The sequence below is a fragment of the Glandiceps talaboti genome, chromosome 10 (genome assembly GCF_964340395.1).
Source record: "Glandiceps talaboti chromosome 10, keGlaTala1.1, whole genome shotgun sequence".
NCBI lineage: Eukaryota > Metazoa > Hemichordata > Enteropneusta > Spengelidae > Glandiceps > Glandiceps talaboti.
Genome location: NC_135558.1, coordinates 20,258,689 through 20,280,765, shown reverse-complemented (window position 1 = coordinate 20,280,765; position 22,077 = coordinate 20,258,689). Strand labels below are relative to the sequence as shown.

General features: G+C 38.6%; 8 non-coding genes across 8 annotated transcripts; all 8 read right to left on the bottom strand.

The window, feature by feature from the left end:
* Positions 1–189: 189 nt before the first annotated feature.
* LOC144441550 (5S ribosomal RNA) lies at positions 190–308 on the bottom strand. The gene has a single exon (XR_013481277.1). It is a non-coding gene; the product is annotated as a 5S ribosomal RNA (ribosomal RNA).
* A 538-nt stretch (positions 309–846) lies between these two features.
* Positions 847–965, bottom strand: LOC144441538 (5S ribosomal RNA). Its single transcript, XR_013481266.1, has one exon. It is a non-coding gene; the product is annotated as a 5S ribosomal RNA (ribosomal RNA).
* Positions 966–1,503: 538 nt separating this feature from the next.
* Positions 1,504–1,622, bottom strand: LOC144441527 (5S ribosomal RNA). Its single transcript, XR_013481255.1, has one exon. It is a non-coding gene; the product is annotated as a 5S ribosomal RNA (ribosomal RNA).
* Positions 1,623–2,160: 538 nt separating this feature from the next.
* LOC144441871 (5S ribosomal RNA) lies at positions 2,161–2,279 on the bottom strand. The gene has a single exon (XR_013481578.1). It is a non-coding gene; the product is annotated as a 5S ribosomal RNA (ribosomal RNA).
* A 539-nt stretch (positions 2,280–2,818) lies between these two features.
* Positions 2,819–2,937, bottom strand: LOC144441860 (5S ribosomal RNA). Its single transcript, XR_013481567.1, has one exon. It is a non-coding gene; the product is annotated as a 5S ribosomal RNA (ribosomal RNA).
* A 538-nt stretch (positions 2,938–3,475) lies between these two features.
* LOC144441757 (5S ribosomal RNA) lies at positions 3,476–3,594 on the bottom strand. Its single transcript, XR_013481472.1, has one exon. It is a non-coding gene; the product is annotated as a 5S ribosomal RNA (ribosomal RNA).
* Positions 3,595–4,132: 538 nt separating this feature from the next.
* Positions 4,133–4,251, bottom strand: LOC144441638 (5S ribosomal RNA). The gene has a single exon (XR_013481360.1). It is a non-coding gene; the product is annotated as a 5S ribosomal RNA (ribosomal RNA).
* Positions 4,252–4,789: 538 nt separating this feature from the next.
* LOC144441519 (5S ribosomal RNA) lies at positions 4,790–4,908 on the bottom strand. Its single transcript, XR_013481249.1, has one exon. It is a non-coding gene; the product is annotated as a 5S ribosomal RNA (ribosomal RNA).
* Between the last annotated feature and the right edge of the window lie 17,169 nt (positions 4,909–22,077).

Sequence of the window (22,077 nt, the reverse complement as noted above, 5' to 3'; positions counted from 1 at the left end):
AAAAGAAATGAAAAAAAATATAAAATACCTAATGGTTACTTTTTGTCGTAGATGGCGCTCGTCACAAGAGGCGCAACCCCGAGCAGTTCACGTCATTGTCGTAAGACTCGTAACGATAAAAAAAAAATGATCATACAAACATATCTCGAGTAAAATGAAAAGAAATGAAAAACAAATATAAAATAGAAACGCCTACGGCACGTGGTATTCCCAGGCGGTCTCCCATCCAAGTACTAACCACGCCCGACGCAGCTTAACTTCGGTGATCGGACGAGAACCGGTGTTTTCTACGTAGTATGGCCGTAGGCAAGTACTTACAGCAAAGTTATAAGGTTATATACTAACGACTCGTTTAATACCCACTAGAAAATACTGAAAGACAGTTACCAGTAAACAGAAACAATGTGTTTTTCCGATAACCCGACCAACCCTATTTTTGGGGGCAGTAATTTGTTTTTTAAATGGCGAGAGAAGTTATCCGTACTGACTTAAAACTGTAATCGCAATATGTGAGTGAACACATAGATCGCCGCATCAGATAGATACTGTATTCATGGTATGTCGTATGTTGTTGCTACAGGTGGTTGTTGCTCAGGGTGTTCGTTGCTCTCAGAACAAGTTGAAAAATAACCATACAAACATATCTCGAGTAAAATGAAAAGAAATGAAAAAAAATATAAAATACCTAATGGTTACTTTTTGTCGTAGATGGCGCTCGTCACAAGAGGCGCAACCCCGAGCAGTTCACGTCATTGTCGTAAGACTCGTAACGATAAAAAAAAAATGATCATACAAACATATCTCGAGTAAAATGAAAAGAAATGAAAAACAAATATAAAATAGAAACGCCTACGGCACGTGGTATTCCCAGGCGGTCTCCCATCCAAGTACTAACCACGCCCGACGCAGCTTAACTTCGGTGATCGGACGAGAACCGGTGTTTTCTACGTAGTATGGCCGTAGGCAAGTACTTACAGCAAAGTTATAAGGTTATATACTAACGACTCGTTTAATACCCACTAGAAAATACTGAAAGACAGTTACCAGTAAACAGAAACAATGTGTTTTTCCGATAACCCGACCAACCCTATTTTTGGGGGCAGTAATTTGTTTTTTAAATGGCGAGAGAAGTTATCCGTACTGACTTAAAACTGTAATCGCAATATGTGAGTGAACACATAGATCGCCGCATCAGATAGATACTGTATTCATGGTATGTCGTATGTTGTTGCTACAGGTGGTTGTTGCTCAGGGTGTTCGTTGCTCTCAGAACAAGTTGAAAAATAACCATACAAACATATCTCGAGTAAAATGAAAAGAAATGAAAAAAAATATAAAATACCTAATGGTTACTTTTTGTCGTAGATGGCGCTCGTCACAAGAGGCGCAACCCCGAGCAGTTCACGTCATTGTCGTAAGACTCGTAACGATAAAAAAAAAATGATCATACAAACATATCTCGAGTAAAATGAAAAGAAATGAAAAACAAATATAAAATAGAAACGCCTACGGCACGTGGTATTCCCAGGCGGTCTCCCATCCAAGTACTAACCACGCCCGACGCAGCTTAACTTCGGTGATCGGACGAGAACCGGTGTTTTCTACGTAGTATGGCCGTAGGCAAGTACTTACAGCAAAGTTATAAGGTTATATACTAACGACTCGTTTAATACCCACTAGAAAATACTGAAAGACAGTTACCAGTAAACAGAAACAATGTGTTTTTCCGATAACCCGACCAACCCTATTTTTGGGGGCAGTAATTTGTTTTTTAAATGGCGAGAGAAGTTATCCGTACTGACTTAAAACTGTAATCGCAATATGTGAGTGAACACATAGATCGCCGCATCAGATAGATACTGTATTCATGGTATGTCGTATGTTGTTGCTACAGGTGGTTGTTGCTCAGGGTGTTCGTTGCTCTCAGAACAAGTTGAAAAATAACCATACAAACATATCTCGAGTAAAATGAAAAGAAATGAAAAAAAATATAAAATACCTAATGGTTACTTTTTGTCGTAGATGGCGCTCGTCACAAGAGGCGCAACCCCGAGCAGTTCACGTCATTGTCGTAAGACTCGTAACGATAAAAAAAAAATGATCATACAAACATATCTCGAGTAAAATGAAAAGAAATGAAAAACAAATATAAAATAGAAACGCCTACGGCACGTGGTATTCCCAGGCGGTCTCCCATCCAAGTACTAACCACGCCCGACGCAGCTTAACTTCGGTGATCGGACGAGAACCGGTGTTTTCTACGTAGTATGGCCGTAGGCAAGTACTTACAGCAAAGTTATAAGGTTATATACTAACGACTCGTTTAATACCCACTAGAAAATACTGAAAGACAGTTACCAGTAAACAGAAACAATGTGTTTTTCCGATAACCCGACCAACCCTATTTTTGGGGGGCAGTAATTTGTTTTTTAAATGGCGAGAGAAGTTATCCGTACTGACTTAAAACTGTAATCGCAATATGTGAGTGAACACATAGATCGCCGCATCAGATAGATACTGTATTCATGGTATGTCGTATGTTGTTGCTACAGGTGGTTGTTGCTCAGGGTGTTCGTTGCTCTCAGAACAAGTTGAAAAATAACCATACAAACATATCTCGAGTAAAATGAAAAGAAATGAAAAAAAATATAAAATACCTAATGGTTACTTTTTGTCGTAGATGGCGCTCGTCACAAGAGGCGCAACCCCGAGCAGTTCACGTCATTGTCGTAAGACTCGTAACGATAAAAAAAAAATGATCATACAAACATATCTCGAGTAAAATGAAAAGAAATGAAAAACAAATATAAAATAGAAACGCCTACGGCACGTGGTATTCCCAGGCGGTCTCCCATCCAAGTACTAACCACGCCCGACGCAGCTTAACTTCGGTGATCGGACGAGAACCGGTGTTTTCTACGTAGTATGGCCGTAGGCAAGTACTTACAGCAAAGTTATAAGGTTATATACTAACGACTCGTTTAATACCCACTAGAAAATACTGAAAGACAGTTACCAGTAAACAGAAACAATGTGTTTTTCCGATAACCCGACCAACCCTATTTTTGGGGGCAGTAATTTGTTTTTTAAATGGCGAGAGAAGTTATCCGTACTGACTTAAAACTGTAATCGCAATATGTGAGTGAACACATAGATCGCCGCATCAGATAGATACTGTATTCATGGTATGTCGTATGTTGTTGCTACAGGTGGTTGTTGCTCAGGGTGTTCGTTGCTCTCAGAACAAGTTGAAAAATAACCATACAAACATATCTCGAGTAAAATGAAAAGAAATGAAAAAAAATATAAAATACCTAATGGTTACTTTTTGTCGTAGATGGCGCTCGTCACAAGAGGCGCAACCCCGAGCAGTTCACGTCATTGTCGTAAGACTCGTAACGATAAAAAAAAAATGATCATACAAACATATCTCGAGTAAAATGAAAAGAAATGAAAAACAAATATAAAATAGAAACGCCTACGGCACGTGGTATTCCCAGGCGGTCTCCCATCCAAGTACTAACCACGCCCGACGCAGCTTAACTTCGGTGATCGGACGAGAACCGGTGTTTTCTACGTAGTATGGCCGTAGGCAAGTACTTACAGCAAAGTTATAAGGTTATATACTAACGACTCGTTTAATACCCACTAGAAAATACTGAAAGACAGTTACCAGTAAACAGAAACAATGTGTTTTTCCGATAACCCGACCAACCCTATTTTTGGGGGCAGTAATTTGTTTTTTAAATGGCGAGAGAAGTTATCCGTACTGACTTAAAACTGTAATCGCAATATGTGAGTGAACACATAGATCGCCGCATCAGATAGATACTGTATTCATGGTATGTCGTATGTTGTTGCTACAGGTGGTTGTTGCTCAGGGTGTTCGTTGCTCTCAGAACAAGTTGAAAAATAACCATACAAACATATCTCGAGTAAAATGAAAAGAAATGAAAAAAAATATAAAATACCTAATGGTTACTTTTTGTCGTAGATGGCGCTCGTCACAAGAGGCGCAACCCCGAGCAGTTCACGTCATTGTCGTAAGACTCGTAACGATAAAAAAAAAATGATCATACAAACATATCTCGAGTAAAATGAAAAGAAATGAAAAACAAATATAAAATAGAAACGCCTACGGCACGTGGTATTCCCAGGCGGTCTCCCATCCAAGTACTAACCACGCCCGACGCAGCTTAACTTCGGTGATCGGACGAGAACCGGTGTTTTCTACGTAGTATGGCCGTAGGCAAGTACTTACAGCAAAGTTATAAGGTTATATACTAACGACTCGTTTAATACCCACTAGAAAATACTGAAAGACAGTTACCAGTAAACAGAAACAATGTGTTTTTCCGATAACCCGACCAACCCTATTTTTGGGGGCAGTAATTTGTTTTTTAAATGGCGAGAGAAGTTATCCGTAGTGACTTAAAACTGTAATCGCAATATGTGAGTGAACACATAGATCGCCGCATCAGATAGATACTGTATTCATGGTATGTCGTATGTTGTTGCTACAGGTGGTTGTTGCTCAGGGTGTTCGTTGCTCTCAGAACAAGTTGAAAAATAACCATACAAACATATCTCGAGTAAAATGAAAAGAAATGAAAAAAAATATAAAATACCTAATGGTTACTTTTTGTCGTAGATGGCGCTCGTCACAAGAGGCGCAACCCCGAGCAGTTCACGTCATTGTCGTAAGACTCGTAACGATAAAAAAAAAATGATCATACAAACATATCTCGAGTAAAATGAAAAGAAATGAAAAACAAATATAAAATAGAAACGCCTACGGCACGTGGTATTCCCAGGCGGTCTCCCATCCAAGTACTAACCACGCCCGACGCAGCTTAACTTCGGTGATCGGACGAGAACCGGTGTTTTCTACGTAGTATGGCCGTAGGCAAGTACTTACAGCAAAGTTATAAGGTTATATACTAACGACTCGTTTAATACCCACTAGAAAATACTGAAAGACAGTTACCAGTAAACAGAAACAATGTGTTTTTCCGATAACCCGACCAACCCTATTTTTGGGGGCAGTAATTTGTTTTTTAAATGGCGAGAGAAGTTATCCGTACTGACTTAAAACTGTAATCGCAATATGTGAGTGAACACATAGATCGCCGCATCAGATAGATACTGTATTCATGGTATGTCGTATGTTGTTGCTACAGGTGGTTGTTGCTCAGGGTGTTCGTTGCTCTCAGAACAAGTTGAAAAATAACCATACAAACATATCTCGAGTAAAATGAAAAGAAATGAAAAAAAATATAAAATACCTAATGGTTACTTTTTGTCGTAGATGGCGCTCGTCACAAGAGGCGCAACCCCGGATAGAGGCAGTACGCGCGTTGTCGAGTTTCAGACATGAGAGTTGCCAGTAACGCATGTGACTGGTATACAACGCCTGTGTCTGGTTTAATACTAATTGGTTTACTACATATTCGTTTTACGCCTGCGTATTTTGCACACGTTACAAATTGTAATATGTTTGTGTGTATAGTCATTCACATGTGTCGCTTGTACTTCACGTGCAGTGCACTGTACAACATTTTACCCACAACTCTCTCTGATTTGTAGTGTTGGACATCATCTCCTTGAAGTCAGACACATCTCACCAGTGTATAGGGTTTTGTAAAAACATTTTTTCCATTTGGCAAGCATAGAATTGCCACCGATGAGTTTCTTAATACCCATTTTCATCGGTTCTGGTATCAGTGGTTTATTGTAGAAGGAGTAGCAATTTTAGAAATTTGTCAGCAGATTTTCTTGAAAGACGTGAAGAATATTTGCGACGAAACTAAGGAAAATATATGCACCTGTTATGACTTTGCCAAAGATATAGATTTATTTGAATAGGTATGACAAAAGAAATTTACATAATAAAACTCATCATACACACTGACTACCCAAGTTATTGACACTTTGACAGTGAAAAGTGTTTTATTCACAGCACATGCTTAATTTAGTTGTTAGTTCATTTTCATACAAAATTTAGGACTTTATTTTTGATTCCTAAGCGTTCTTTTGCTACATATTAATTAGACTTAATTACTAAGCTTAAAATGTTAAAAAGTATGGATTATTGAAAAAAGTTATAAAATAAGGAACCTCCAAGCATACCAATCAGAGAGAGTTGTGGGTAAGATATTGTACAGTGCAATACTCAAAGTTATCGTTGCCGGCGATTGCTCCGGAATATTCAGCTGCCAATATTCATTATTTTGAATGTCTTTATTATCCGTATATGATTATGAATGCAGAAATTTGTCATTATGCTCAAAATACAATGTATTGTACAAAGCAATTGACACAAGTACAATTAACATTCTGTGGGTTTAAAATGGGCCATAATGAGTTTTGAATAAACACAGCTGTTGGAACGAACGATGTTTTGAAGAGAACCATGCAAGATTGTGTATACTTAGACAGTTTTCTGAGCTTTCCTAGTGACTAGCATGGCATTGATACTAGTACTGTATTCTTAGCCGTGTTTACAGTCAGTCAATCTTTACGTGAAAACATTGACAACATGCATGGTAAAGCATACAAAAATAACATGGAGAAATAAAATGATTAAAATATACTCTTTTAACCAACTGATGGAGCACTGTTTACATCGACTAGAAAGTTTCCAAGAGGAAGTCTATCATTTGAGGTCAAAATATGCAGAAACTTACTTTTGCCATTTAAGGAATGAAAATTTGAATTATCTAATGAAAAAGAAGAAGAATAAGTGCCTTTCTTTGATTTGTATAATGAAAACAAAGAATGAATGACAAAATTTCAACATTCTTTCATCTACGGGAATCTTAGGAGTACACCATCTCCCCAACTCAATATAAATATTATAATCCGAAATTCCAAATTTAGTCACTAGTTTTCTACAAACTGGATTTTTAATTTGCAGAAGATATTTCTCAAAACCAAAAGCTGTTTTAAATAATCTAACTGTTCTCATTTTTATTTTATCAGTACTTTTTTCTTCTATTGTCATCATGTACTTCCCTGTACCATGATTTACAAAATTCTAGACATAACATTATGATGAACCTTTAGTAGAATTAAACCTGCAAAGATTTGACCACACACTGTTCTCATTATATTTAACAAGTAAGTTTCTTATAATAAAATATAAATGCCCCATGTTGAATAACACATAGAACAAATGTAGACTGCTCACAATAAACAATCTCAATCAACAATTAATTTATACCAATACTTTAACAGAAGTTTAATTACAGTGAAACTAGTGGGAAAATGACCTAATTCTCCAACAATACCACATTTTGATACCTTATGAGAAACCCAAAGTAGAAATCTATAAAAAAGAAAAAAAAAAACATCAAGAAGAAAATTTCTCAATTTCATAACCCCAAACTTCACAGCTGTAAGTCATAATAGCAACAATTAAACAATCAAAGAGATCTAAAGCCACATCAATAGAAATACTCTAGTTAGAAGAAATAGTTATACATAAACTTGAGAGCTCTTGTAGATATAAAGTTAAAGTTATTGAAGTTTTGTTTAAATTTACTGTTAGAAGAAATAATGATACCAAGAAAACAGTATTCTCTTAGTTTTACATTATCGAGAGTAAAATTATCAAAATAAAATTTCGCACCCTTAAATTAATAGATTTCCTGTATTTACATAAGACTTTGATTTCTCAACGTTGATTGTTATTTTCTATTTTAACGTTGATTGTTATTTTCTACTTTGTACAAAAATAATGTAATTTATCTAAGTAACTTTGCAACTCAACTTTAATTTCTAGTATTAGAGACTCATCAGCATATAAAAGACAATCACAGACACACTTGTAAGTTTCACAGGGCTATCATTCTTAACAAAACATGCTCTTTCCAAACTAGTTGATTCTAAATCAACTTTTTCCTTGTTTTTGACCTTCCTTCACCAATCTTAGACTAAAGTACTAAAATTTATTAGAATAATGTCCGCCATTTTGATTTTTTACCATATAACTATGAGACCAGACACCTGAATTACCATCACAACAAACAATGCTCTCTTCTAATTGATTCATGCTATAACAACACTGTCACTGTTTTTCACCTACTTCTACCCATCTTAGACTAAACTACTAAAATTTATCAGAAAAATGTTCGCCATTTTCATTTTTACCATGTAACTACATTTTTGTATGAGGCCAGACACTAGAGTTAATTAGCCAGACAACTATGCTCTTTTCCAAATTAATTCATGCTACAACAACACTGTCACTGTTTTCACCTTAGTACACCTGTCCATCTTAGACTAAACTACATGTACTAACATTTATGAGAAAAATGTCGGCCATTTTGATTTTTAGCATGTAACTAGGAGACCAGACACCAGAGTTACCATCACAACAAATAATGCTCTTTTTCAAATTGATTCATGCTACAACAAGAGTGTCACTGTTTTCACCTACTTCTATCCATCTTAGATTAAACTACTAAAATTTATTAGAAAAATATCCGCCATTTTGATTTTTAGCATGTAACTAAGAGACCGGACACCAGAGTTATCTAGCCTTACAAACTATGTTCTTTTCCAAATTGATTCATGCTACAACAACACTGTCAATGTTTTTCACCTATTTCTATCCATCTTAAAATAAACTACTAAAATTTATTAGAAAAATGTCGGCCATTTTGATTTTTAGCATGTAACTAGGAGACCAGACACCAGAGTTTCCTAGCCTTACAAACTATGCTCTTTTCCAAATATCATTTAACAGAAACATAACTAGCAAAAGAAATCATGATCAAATACTACACCAATACTTTGACCATAAATATTTGCAAGTTTTAGTGTTTAACAATAAACGTATTAATCCTTTGTTAACTTTCTTACCTTTTACAGGTTTGCAACACAGTACATAACAGATGTCCTAGTCAAAGAAGCTGTTTTGCTCGTCTCTAAGAGAAAAAAAAACAGAAATTTAGATCTTAAATCAATTAGTTGTGCACAAGGACATTAGCTCTATTTTTAGAACATTTTTAGTACAACTGAAATGAAGAGTCTGTGTGTGTATGTGTGTGTGTGTGTGTGTGTGTGTGTGTGTGTGTGTGTGTGTGTGTGTGTGTGTGTGTGTGTGTGTGTGTGTGTGTGTGTAAACAACTTAGTCAAAAACTGCAGTCCGGTTTCTTTGATATTTGGTGGTCATGTTACATTGGATGTCTAGTAGTGAAATTGTTCAAATGAAAATGATCACGTCAGATATATGGAGGATTTTCTCTCAATGAGACAATATTTTATGAGAAATTATTGAAGGAAATTTCGAAAGCAACCAAGTCATCGCGTATTTGTTCAAATCATCGCCTACTACATGTACTAAGGTCAAGGCATGCACGAAATCGGTCCCAGCCTCGGCGCGGCTAGCTGGAGTGGAAACGCATTGGTACATGGTGAGCTGTCCTGTCCTGTCATAAAAATAAAGCAAGTGAAAGAGCTTACACTGGCCGACTTACCATTAATCTAAATATAAATTTGTCTGGGATCCTGTCCTAGAGTATCAGTCATCAATCCGAGAGGGAAATCCTCAAACCCGAAAATCTACTGACGTAACTTCCAGTAATATAAATACATTGTAAATATCAACCTGCCGCCATATGTCTATATAGTCTCACTTCACCTAGTCGCGAATTCGGCCGGGAACGATCGAAGCATGCTGTATTCAACGAACCACTTCAAGTTTATACCTTGAGTCAAACAGGTTGTTTATTCATCACTGCGCACTTTTAATGAGCCGATCAATGTACAGATTATCCCTAGAAACGATTCGCAGATAAAATAAATCCAGCTGTCTTGAAAGCAGCGTTATTGTTATGCAAATTAGCCACAGGGGCGCATATGAAACGAGAAAACGTTAGTTCTTATCTTGTTTCCGATATTTTCAATATACTGGTATAATATAATAGCGATAAACCACCCCCTGGGGAAGGTATACCACTCGGTTTTGACCAGTGAACTCAATATATGCACTCGCTATCGCTCGTGCATATATTTCGTTCACTGGTCAAAACCTCTTGGTATACCATCCCCAGGGGGTGGTTTATTGCTTAAATATAGCATAGCATAGCATAGCATAGTAATGTATAGCATAGCATAGCATAGTGTAGTATAGTATAGTATCGTAGAGTAGAGTATATGATATATAGTATAGTGTAGTGTAGTGTAGTATGCTATAGTATAGTATAGTATATAGTATACTATAGTATATTATATAGTATAGTATATAGTATAACCAAATGGCAGTATATTTTGGTTAAATAAGAACATTTCAAAAAATTATAAAGGTATGGAGTTTGGAAAGGGATGCAATGGGTGTAGATAAATGTGTTTATAATCTGTGACTGTGTCAGAAACACAAAACACCTAGTAATTTAAATGTTGTAAACGATTAACTACAGTTAGGAAAGATACAAAGTTTGTACATATAAAGTAGCTAAAATTGATATATTAATTATTTATCAAAATTCGAAATTTCCATTTTTTACCCCATATTTATCGTGTTTCTATTTTCGGAATTTTACGTAATATCCGCGCCTAACGAAGTCGCGCGCTTATTGGTTTCGCGGTTATGTGTTTCCCATGTTCCAAATGTCCGGTAAAAGTAAACGAATTTCAGAAAGTGTTCTATTGGTTCTACAGTAAATATTGTGAGCCATACATGTAAAGAACGCGATATTTTAAAGAAATTACAAATAGTTTGGATTTTATTCAAGTGCGATAGAAGAAGTACGTCTAATTCATCATGGGATCATCAAGTTCAAGACTACCAAACTCACCAACATCGTCTCAGGAGAGTTACGAGACTCTCGGAAGCGATTTTACTGATGACAAAACGACAAGAAAACGTGCCCAGAACGGTGTAAACTCAGACAGGGCATCACGTGCAGATGATGCAGCAATAAACGAGTTTTTCGACGCAGTTCCGTCGGCAAGATCATCGCCGAAACCAAAACCAAGACGGAGAAAATTTGCGAAGTATTTGAATCCTAAAAGGAAAGTCGTGAAATATCCATCGGTGTCATTTCAACTGTTCAGAAGAAAATCCAGTAATGATGGTTTACGGAAAAGTAAATCGAGTCACACTGGCGTTAAAGGTAAAGTGTCTTCAAGTTCAACCCACGCATGTGCACTTAAAAGTGAAAGCAGTTACTGTAGGTCATTTGGTTCTTACGATGTTACAATCTGTACAGCCGACGATGGTCGTAAAGTTGTGGTCGTCGAGTTCGGCGACAAAGCTTTCGTCAACGGTCAACCAGTGCATTACTATGGTGATGGAAAGGTGACAAACAAAGATGGTACATTTGATCCAATATTACAGTATTACTATGACTACGCTATGGAGTTTAAAACCAAGAAAGGAAAGAGAAGTGAACGGAATCGTGTACCACCACCACGGTATGATAACAAGTAAGTAGAAGAACATAGTGACACCCAATCTTGCTCGTGTCTTGTAGTAATTGTATGCAGTGCAGATTAAGAGGGGTTTTTTTGCCCGAAACTCCTGTTTTAACTCTTACTTAAAAAGAATTTTTTTTGTACGCGTCATTACTTCTAATATACACAAGTAGATTAGGCGTCTAAATCGACAATACTAAACACATCAATTGTTTGATATCGTTGCTGGACATACATTATGTAAATGATACATTGTGTCCTAAACACACTGGTCTAAAGTAATGAGATGCCACAAGTGATGAGATGTAGTGTACTTTTCAGTCATTTGCCTTCCGCGCTATCCCTTTGTGTCAATCGTGAACATTTCACGTCTAAATCATTTTTGTTTCATAGTATATTCATAAATAAATGAGAAACAAATCATAACACATTTTGTTAATAGTCGTGGGCTACTAGTAGTTAGCCAAATGTTGTTACAATTCTGTTTTTTCCCATTTCTTGCTGAAAACAGAATGTCTTCGAAAAAGAGGTGTGAAAGTGATGGGGAACTTGTTAACGCAGAGGCAATCGAAGCCATGGATTTGGAGAAAGTGTTTGAAGAATTGTCCCAGAGGATCGAAAATCTGGTGAATGAAAACGAGGAACTTCATCGCAATATCAGTGAAGTCGAAGTATTAAATAACAGCCTGCAAATGCAAGCATCACATTCCAGTATCTTGTGTGAGAAGAATATGGAAGAAACTCGAGCGGCGATTGCCCAGGTTTCGACGAAATTGAACGAAGCGGAGGAATACAATAAAAAACTGGAGACAATCTTCTTTGACGTGGAAGAGTCTCGCGTAAAAGCTCAAGTACGGGCCGAGAGTCTGGAAACAGAACGAACTGAACTGGAGAAGATTCTTCAAGAAACAAACCAGGAAAATGCAAAATTGAAACTTAACTTGGAAAGTTTAGAACTTTCACTCAAGTCAGCACTAGAGGATGATGGCGCACTTCGATTGGAAGAAGTTGCAGTGCATGACATCGGTGAAGGAAGCGCACAACTACTGCAAGAAGAAAATGAGCTCCTGAGAAGAAAAATTGATAAGATGAAAACCGCCTTGAGGAGTAGATCGGAACAACTGACAAAATACAGTCGTGAACTGACGGCTTTGAGCAGAAGGGCCAGAGGACTACAGAAAACAAATGCTGAACTGAATGCGACATTTTGTTTGTATGGTGGACGGTTAAAAGATCTGAAAAGTGATCACAGTTTGCAGCGTTTGGAAAAAGTTGAGTGTGAAAATGAAGGACTGAAGTCAGAAATAGTCCGTCTAATCAAAATACAAACCGACCTTAGAAGTAAACTTCGCCATGCGGAAGAGAAAAATGTCGAATTTGAGCTGTTAGCAGACAAAAGTCACCAAGAAGCAGAAATAATGAAAGACGCCCTCACTCGAGTAGACGAAGAGAATAAGAAATGGAAGTCATTGTGTGACAGGGTAAATAGCGAGCTGGTGACGAAAGATTCCATCTTGACCACAATCAGACGAGATAAATCTAAAATGACTGACGACAAAGAACATCTTGAAGTCGTGTTTTCAGCTACAACACTGCAGCTTGAAAGAGAGAAAGAACGCGCCAATGATCTGGAAAGGATTGTCAAGAAGCTGGAAAAACAAAGTCACGATTATCAAGCCAAGATTACCAACAACGAAAAGGTTATATTGAAATTCCAAGAAGAAATTGAAGAAGTGAATAATTGCGCGAATGAACAACGGCAAAAAGTTGTTGCCATGGAGCAAGAAAATGCCGACTTGAAAATCCGAAATACTCGAATCGATAATCAATGCTTGATAATGATTGATGACAAAATGAAAAGAGAACGGCATGTTGAAGAACTAACACTATCAAAGAATTTGCTTCTCTCGGAGAATCGCAAGTTATCGTCAATTATTCGGGAGCTACAGAGCGAAATGGGAAATCTGTATGACGTCATTAAAGACATGGATGAGATCCACCAAGAAATTAAAGATCGTTATCAGCAACTAAGTAAAGATAATTTACTGCTTGGAAAGAACATACATCGTCTAAGTTCAAGTCCTGTCAAACTCAACGAAACGTCGCCCCGAGACACAAAACTAGACATCGGAACATCTCGGAACATCTTCGGAGAACAGAACAAAGAGAAAAGAAGACACCGTTATGATACAGTGGACGACTTGTCTGAGATCGGGGACACGTCATCGGCTGTTTCAGAAAGCGATGTCGTTTCATCGACAGATTGGATAGATATTGAGGAAGGTGACAATGTACTGTCTGCATTGTTCAAGTAACGATGGATGGATCACGTGACAGTCATGTGACAGTCACGTAAAAGGAAGCAACGAATATAATTTATGAACATGCTAAGTGTTTTTACCTTAACAGAGACATAAAAGCCACAGTTCTTGTCAAGAGAGAACTTGAAGTTTAGTTAAGTCTGGTGGTTTTGTTTTAAGAAAAAACTCGTCTCAATCAAAGAAATATATATCAACACCCAAACATATACATGAATATATCATACAATCTCTCGTAAATGACGTCAGTAGTCTAACGGTTACTACCCCCATACATCAAGTCTGGGTAGTCTTCTCTACAGCTATAGTCAAACTGTGTAGTTTATCTATACATTGGTGGTAGTGATGTGTGGGGAGGGGGTGGGGAGAGGGTGTGATACGACTTCATAATCTGACGTGTTCATGTATGTATGTATGTATGTATGTATGTATGTATGTATGTATGTATGTATGTATGTATGCGAAATGAATTAAAATGTGTCCAGTTAAAATTCGTAACTTTTTGCAGTGTAGCGAATTCCATTTTTTTTTTGTGCGGGAAAGTACAAAAGAAGTACGCACATGCACTGTGCATTTTCCGCGAGTAACAGTAGTCTTGAAAGTCTCCTTCATTTGAAGACAGCAAGTCGCAATAATGTCAGAGTGAAACTCCAAAAAAAACGACGTTGTGTGGCCAGCAGTCTATTTTGACATTTGTCAGGAAACAGACAGAGTAAGCATACAATTTTGTATCACGTCAAAGGAAGAAGTCGTTCAACGTGTGGTCGCCTGCTGCATGCAGTGACTCCGAAGACGCGCCTGACTTAATTTACATCTTGTTCCTTACATCAAAATATTTACTGATAAAACTGTAGATCTCTTTTTGGAATATTTGGTGGCCCTGAAAAACTGATACACTCTTTGAAGATCCACTTTCAATTGTGTTCGACGTTGTAATAATCCGTTACCTTTTCTGTCCCCAAGTTTATGTAAATGTGGAATGTTCAATACGACATGAAGAAATGGGATTTTTACAAATGTTTGACCGCTATTTGAAATTCAAATATACACGCCACCCTTTTACGTCCTTCTTAACACATTATTTCTACATTATTTCTGCTGTGAAAACTGAAAGACAACAGTACAATGTTTCTTTGCCGATTTTATCCGAAACTTTTGAGTCCATCGATCTCACATAGAAAGTGTCACAGTGGTAAATGAACCATTCGTTAAATTCATTTGGGCGTGGTATTTAATTTATCCATTTGTAGATAGATGCAGGAGAGTGCTCTCTCTCTCTCTCTCTCTCTCTCTCTCTCTCTCTCTCTCTCTCTCTCTCTCTCTCTCTCTCTCTCTCTCTCTCTCTCTCTCTCTCTCTCTCTCTCTCTCTCTCTCTCTCTCTCTCTCTCCCTCCCTCCCTCCCTCCCTCCCTCCCTCCCTCCCTCCCTCCCTCCCTCCCTCCCTCTCTCTCTCTCTCTCTCTCTCTCTCTCTCTCTCTCTCTCTCTCTCTCTCTCTCTCTCTCTCTCTCTCTCTCCGTGGTCGTCCAGTGTCTGTACCATTACCGCCGATCCCTTGGAGTTTTTTGTTACAAACGTATTGCCGTGGATTGCTTACAACGATCACTTTATATGGCCACTGGCTGAATCCATGGAAAGCAGCCACGCAATCATTCTTGTACAAAGTTGTCCTTGCACAAGTTTTCTTTGGGTGGGCGATTTTTGTATGAGTATATCTAGAATTTGTATGAGAACAGTATAGGTTTGGAGGTCTCAGAGGAGCCCACCCCCAGTATCATTTCATACACAGTTGACCCCTCCCCAGGTTTCATGGCACCAAAATGACACAAACTTTAAATGAATGAACCCATACTTCAAGTGATTTTCAAAATAATTTCAAAACATCACCTCTGCCTGTCAGTTGAAAATAAACGACCTCAAATTACCAAGGAAATGTATATTTTGCTGTCAGTGACTTTGACCTAATTAGATTGGTTTTCATTTGGCTTATTCTCGATCAACAACCAATAGCAACTCTCGTTTGACAATGCTGTACTCTTTTTAAGGATTGTTCTTCAGGAAACTTTTATCTGTTTAATGTCAAGAGCGGCTATAGTTGCATGTGTATCACTTTAGAGGTTAGGATATCTACCCTCCCTCCCACCCACTGGGTTTTGGAAAGTTGAGTAACCTTGCCCACCAGAGCACTGTATACCCGATATTGTGATGATTTACCTACACCCCCATCATGCACCAGGAAAACGTTGGTGCTATCTATTATACTTAACTTTGAAGTATACAATGTGCGGGCCAAAAATAATTCTATGTTTTCTCCTCCCATTTTATCAAAATCAGGACTTCCGCACCACAATCCTTCCTCCTTTTCTCCCCTTCTGCTACTGATTGAGATAATTGCTCGCCCACTGAAAATTGCATAACGACAGGTTTGTACAAGCGTCAGAACAATTGCTTGACTGCTTTGAATGGATTCAATTAGTGGCCACATAAAGTGATCGATGTAAGCAATCCACGGCAACACGTTTATTACAAAATTTTCACTGTTGGAGTTCGTTACATTTCAGTGTCGACTATTTAAAGGTGATAGTATCCAAAGTCGGCTGAGATACAACCCTCTCCTGCATATATCTACAGAGGGCGCACAATATACCAATTGATCGAAACTGAAATGCCCCACCCAATAAATTTAATTATATCATAAAAATATACACAGTATGTCAAAACATGGATCAAACCATTTCTCTGTGTGGCTGTGCACAATGTTTTGATATTTGTGTGAATAAATAAGATATATTCGCTGAGATGTATTAAGCATTTCAAGTTTTTCTTAGGAAAGATAAATAACATGCTATTTATTTGAAAATAAAAAGGATAGAAACATCAATTGTCATTTGTGTGTGTCTTTTTGTTAGACCGTCCGATGTCACCCACCATATGCTTTTAATTTGGTATCCCGCAATATAAGGATGTACTCAAGGAATGTAACTGACTGTGGTGGAAAACTTCGCACCAGACGATGGTGTGAAACAACGAGAGTAACAAATTCTAATAACAAGAAGTGTTCACTTTGGGCAAAATGTACGAACTTGTTAAACGTCCAATGTTTCTTCTGCTTGCAGTGTGTTGGGCAATGACCATGTTTTCAGGTGAGATATGTTATAGTGTTTAAAATTTAATGTAGTTGTTTCAATACATTACCAGGTAACACTCGGTGAGCGAGTGGTTAAAATACTTGCCTCGTACCACTGCGGTCGGGGTTCGACCCATTAATGGTTTCATTGAAATTACCATAAGAAGAGTGTCATTCAGTTTGACTCTACCGTACAACGCAGGTTTTCCCCGGGTACTCTGGTTTCCTCCTGCACGGACGAAGATTCAGTGTTAGTGCAGGAGGAAACCAGAGTACCCGGGGAAACCCTGCGTTATTTGGCAATGCTTGTTGGATGGTAAATATATAAATAAATAGACAAATAAATAAATAAGGAAAAAATACGTATGCACGTTCTTCTATTTCGAAACAATTGTAACTTGCATATGTTGCTCTGTGTATTGGGAAATGATCAATATTGAAATAAAATAGAAATGTAAATTTCATTTATGAAAAGTTAAATATATGGAGAATTTTTGCTTCTGTTGTTAACAGTGCATAACCATGGGTTGTTTCGGATCAATTTTCAAAAGATTGAAATAAGATACATCCATACCACACAATGTTCTTTTTACATTTGTGATGGGTTAGATGAGTGTTCCATACGTCCTACGTTCACTGATATTTTATAATTTGAAATTCAAAAATAGATATCCAATCCTCATCCATATTGTCACTTTAAGTGAGGCCATAATTTACAAATATGACAAGTTAACGTCGCTAATTAAGCGTAAATTATAGTCTCACAATAAATATTACGTAAAATAACACAATTCAAGATAATGTGTGATAATGAAATACATAACAATTTATTTGATAAATGATAAATTCTTAACTTTCGTTGTAAAATTACGAGGTATTTTACTAGTAAATGTAAGGATGAATGACCGGTGATACACAGCCATTTGTTTTGTTTACTGAACAATATTACTTAAGTATATTGGCTTGTCTTATCTCTCTTCCTCTTCAGCATCAACTAGCGACACACAACCGTTGACTTCAACACCAACTAGTGACACACAACCGTTGACTTCAACACCAACTATTGACACACAACCTTTGACTTCAGCACCAACTAGTGACACACAACCGTTGACTTCAACACCAACTAGTGACACACCACCATTGACTTCGGCACCAACTAGTGACACACAACCGTTGACTTCAACACCAACTATTGACACACAACCTTTGACATTAGCATCAACTATTGACACACCACCGTTGACTTCAGAACCTACCAGTGTCACACCACCGTTGACTTCAGAACCTACTAGTGACACACCACCGTTGACTTCAGAACCTACTAGTGACACACCACCATTGACTTCAACACAAACTAGTGACACATCACCGTTGACTTCAACACAAACTAGTGACACACCACCGTTGACTTCAGAACCTACTAGTAACACACCACCGTTGACTTCAGAACCTACTAGTAACACATCACTGTTGACTTCAGAACCTACTAGTGACACACCAACATTGACTTCAACACAAACTAGTGACACATCACCATTGACTTCAACACAAACTAGTGAAACACCACCGTTGACTTCAACGCAAACTAGTGACACATGTACATCACTGTTGACTTCAACACAAACTAGTGACACACCACTGTTGACTTCAACACCAATTAGTGACACACCACCGTTGACTTCAACACCAACAATTGACAAACAACTGTTGACTTCAATACCAACTATTGACACACAACCTTTGACTTCAGCACCAACTAGTGACACACAACCGTTGACTTCAACGCCAACTAGTGACACACCACCATTGACTTCGGTACCAACTAGTGACACACAACCGTTGACTTCAACACCAACTATTGACACACAACCTTTGACATCAGCATCAACTATTGACACACCACCGTTGACTTCACAACCTACCAGTGTCACACCACCGTTGATTTCAGAACCTACTAGTGACACACCAAAGTTGACTTCAGAACCTACTAGTAACACACCACCATTGACTTCAACACAAACTAGTGACACATCACCGTTGACTTCAATACAAACTAGTGACAAACCACCGGTGACTTCAGAACCTACTAGTGACACACCACTGTTGACTTCAGAACCTACTAGTGACACACCACCATTGACTTCAACACAAACTAGCGACACATCACCATTGACTTCAACACAAACTAGTGAAACACCACCATTGACTTTCAGAAAAACTAGTGACACATCACTGTTGACTTCAACACAAACTAGTGACACACCACTGTTGACTTCAACACCAATTAGTGACACACCACCGTTGACTTCAACACCAACTAGTGACACACCACCGTTGATTTCAACACAAACTAGTGACACACCACTGTTGACTTCAACACCACCTATTGAAAAACCACCGTTGACTTCAGCACCAACTAGTGACTCACCACCATTGACTTCAACAGCAACTATTGACACACCAACGTTGACTACAACACCTACTAGTGACACACCACCATTGACTTCAGCACCAACTAGCGACACAAAACCGTTGACTTCAACACCAACTAGTGACACACAACCGTTGACTTCAACACCAACTATTGACACACAACCGTTGACTTCAACACCAACTAGTGACACATCACCATTGACTTCGGCACCATCTAGTGACACACAACCGTTGACTTCAACACCAACTAGTGACACATCACCATTGACTTCGGCACCATCTAGTGACCCACAACCGTTGACTTCAACGCCAACTAGTGACACACCACCATTGACTTCGGTACCAACTAGTGACACACAACCGTTGACTTCAACACCAACTATTGACACACAACCTTTGACATCAGCATCAACTATTGACACACCACCGTTGACTTCACAACCTACCAGTGTCACACCACCGTTGATTTCAGAACCTACTAGTGACACACCAAAGTTGACTTCAGAACCTACTAGTAACACACCACCATTGACTTCAACACAAACTAGTGACACATCACCGTTGACTTCAATACAAACTAGTGACAAACCACCGGTGACTTCAGAACCTACTAGTGACACACCACTGTTGACTTCAGAACCTACTAGTGACACACCACCATTGACTTCAACACAAACTAGCGACACATCACCATTGACTTCAACACAAACTAGTGAAACACCACCATTGACTTTCAGAAAAACTAGTGACACATCACTGTTGACTTCAACACAAACTAGTGACACACCACTGTTGACTTCAACACCAATTAGTGACACACCACCGTTGTCTTCAACACCAACTAGTGACACACCACCGTTGATTTCAACACAAACTAGTGACACACCACTGTTGACTTCAACACCACCTATTGAAAAACCACCGTTGACTTCAGCACCAACTAGTGACTCACCACCATTGACTTCAACAGCAACTATTGACACACCAACGTTGACTACAACACCTACTAGTGACACACCACCATTGACTTCAGCACCAACTAGCGACACAAAACCGTTGACTTCAACACCAACTAGTGACACACAACCGTTGACTTCAACACCAACTATTGACACACAACCGTTGACTTCAACACCAACTAGTGACACATCACCATTGACTTCGGCACCATCTAGTGACACACAACCGTTGACTTCAACACCAACTATTGACACACAACCTTTGACATTAGCATCAACTATTGACACACCACCGTTGACTTCAGAACCTACCAGTGTCACACCACCGTTGACTTCAGAACCTACTAGTGACACACCACCGTTGACTTCAGAACCTACTAGTGACACACCACCATTGACTTCAACACAAACTAGTGAAACACCACCGTTGACTTCAACGCAAACTAGTGACACATGTACATCACTGTTGACTTCAACACAAACTAGTGACACACCACTGTTGACTTCAACACCAATTAGTGACACACCACCGTTGACTTCAACACCAACAATTGACAAACAACTGTTGACTTCAATACCAACTATTGACACACAACCTTTGACTTCAGCACCAACTAGTGACACACAACCGTTGACCTCAACGCCAACTAGTGACACACCACCATTGACTTCGGTACCAACTAGTGACACACAACCGTTGACTTCAACACCAACTATTGACACACAACCTTTGACATCAGCATCAACTATTGACACACCACCGTTGACTTCACAACCTACCAGTGTCACACCACCGTTGATTTCAGAACCTACTAGTGACACACCAAAGTTGACTTCAGAACCTACTAGTAACACACCACCATTGACTTCAACACAAACTAGTGACACATCACCGTTGACTTCAATACAAACTAGTGACAAACCACCGGTGACTTCAGAACCTACTAGTGACACACCACTGTTGACTTCAGAACCTACTAGTGACACACCACCATTGACTTCAACACAAACTAGCGACACATCACCATTGACTTCAACACAAACTAGTGAAACACCACCATTGACTTTCAGAAAAACTAGTGACACATCACTGTTGACTTCAACACAAACTAGTGACACACCACTGTTGACTTCAACACCAATTAGTGACACACCACCGTTGACTTCAACACCAACTAGTGACACACCACCGTTGATTTCAACACAAACTAGTGACACACCACTGTTGACTTCAACACCACCTATTGAAAAACCACCGTTGACTTCAGCACCAACTAGTGACTCACCACCATTGACTTCAACAGCAACTATTGACACACCAACGTTGACTACAACACCTACTAGTGACACACCACCATTGACTTCAGCACCAACTAGCGACACACAACAGTTGACTTCAACACCAACTAGTGACACACAACCGTTGACTTCAACACCAACTATTGACACACAACCGTTGACTTCAACACCAACTAGTGACACATCACCATTGACTTCGGCACCATCTAGTGACACACAACCGTTGACTTCAACACCAACTATTGACACACAACCTTTGACATTAGCATCAACTATTGACACACCACCGTTGACTTCAGAACCTACCAGTGTCACACCACCGTTGACTTCAGAACCTACTAGTGACACACCACCGTTGACTTCAGAACCTACTAGTGACACACCACCATTGACTTCAACACAAACTAGTGACACATCACCGTTGACTTCAACACAAACTGGTGACACACCACCGTTGACTTCAGAACCTACTAGTAACACACCACCGTTGACTTCAGAACCTACTAGTAACACATCACTG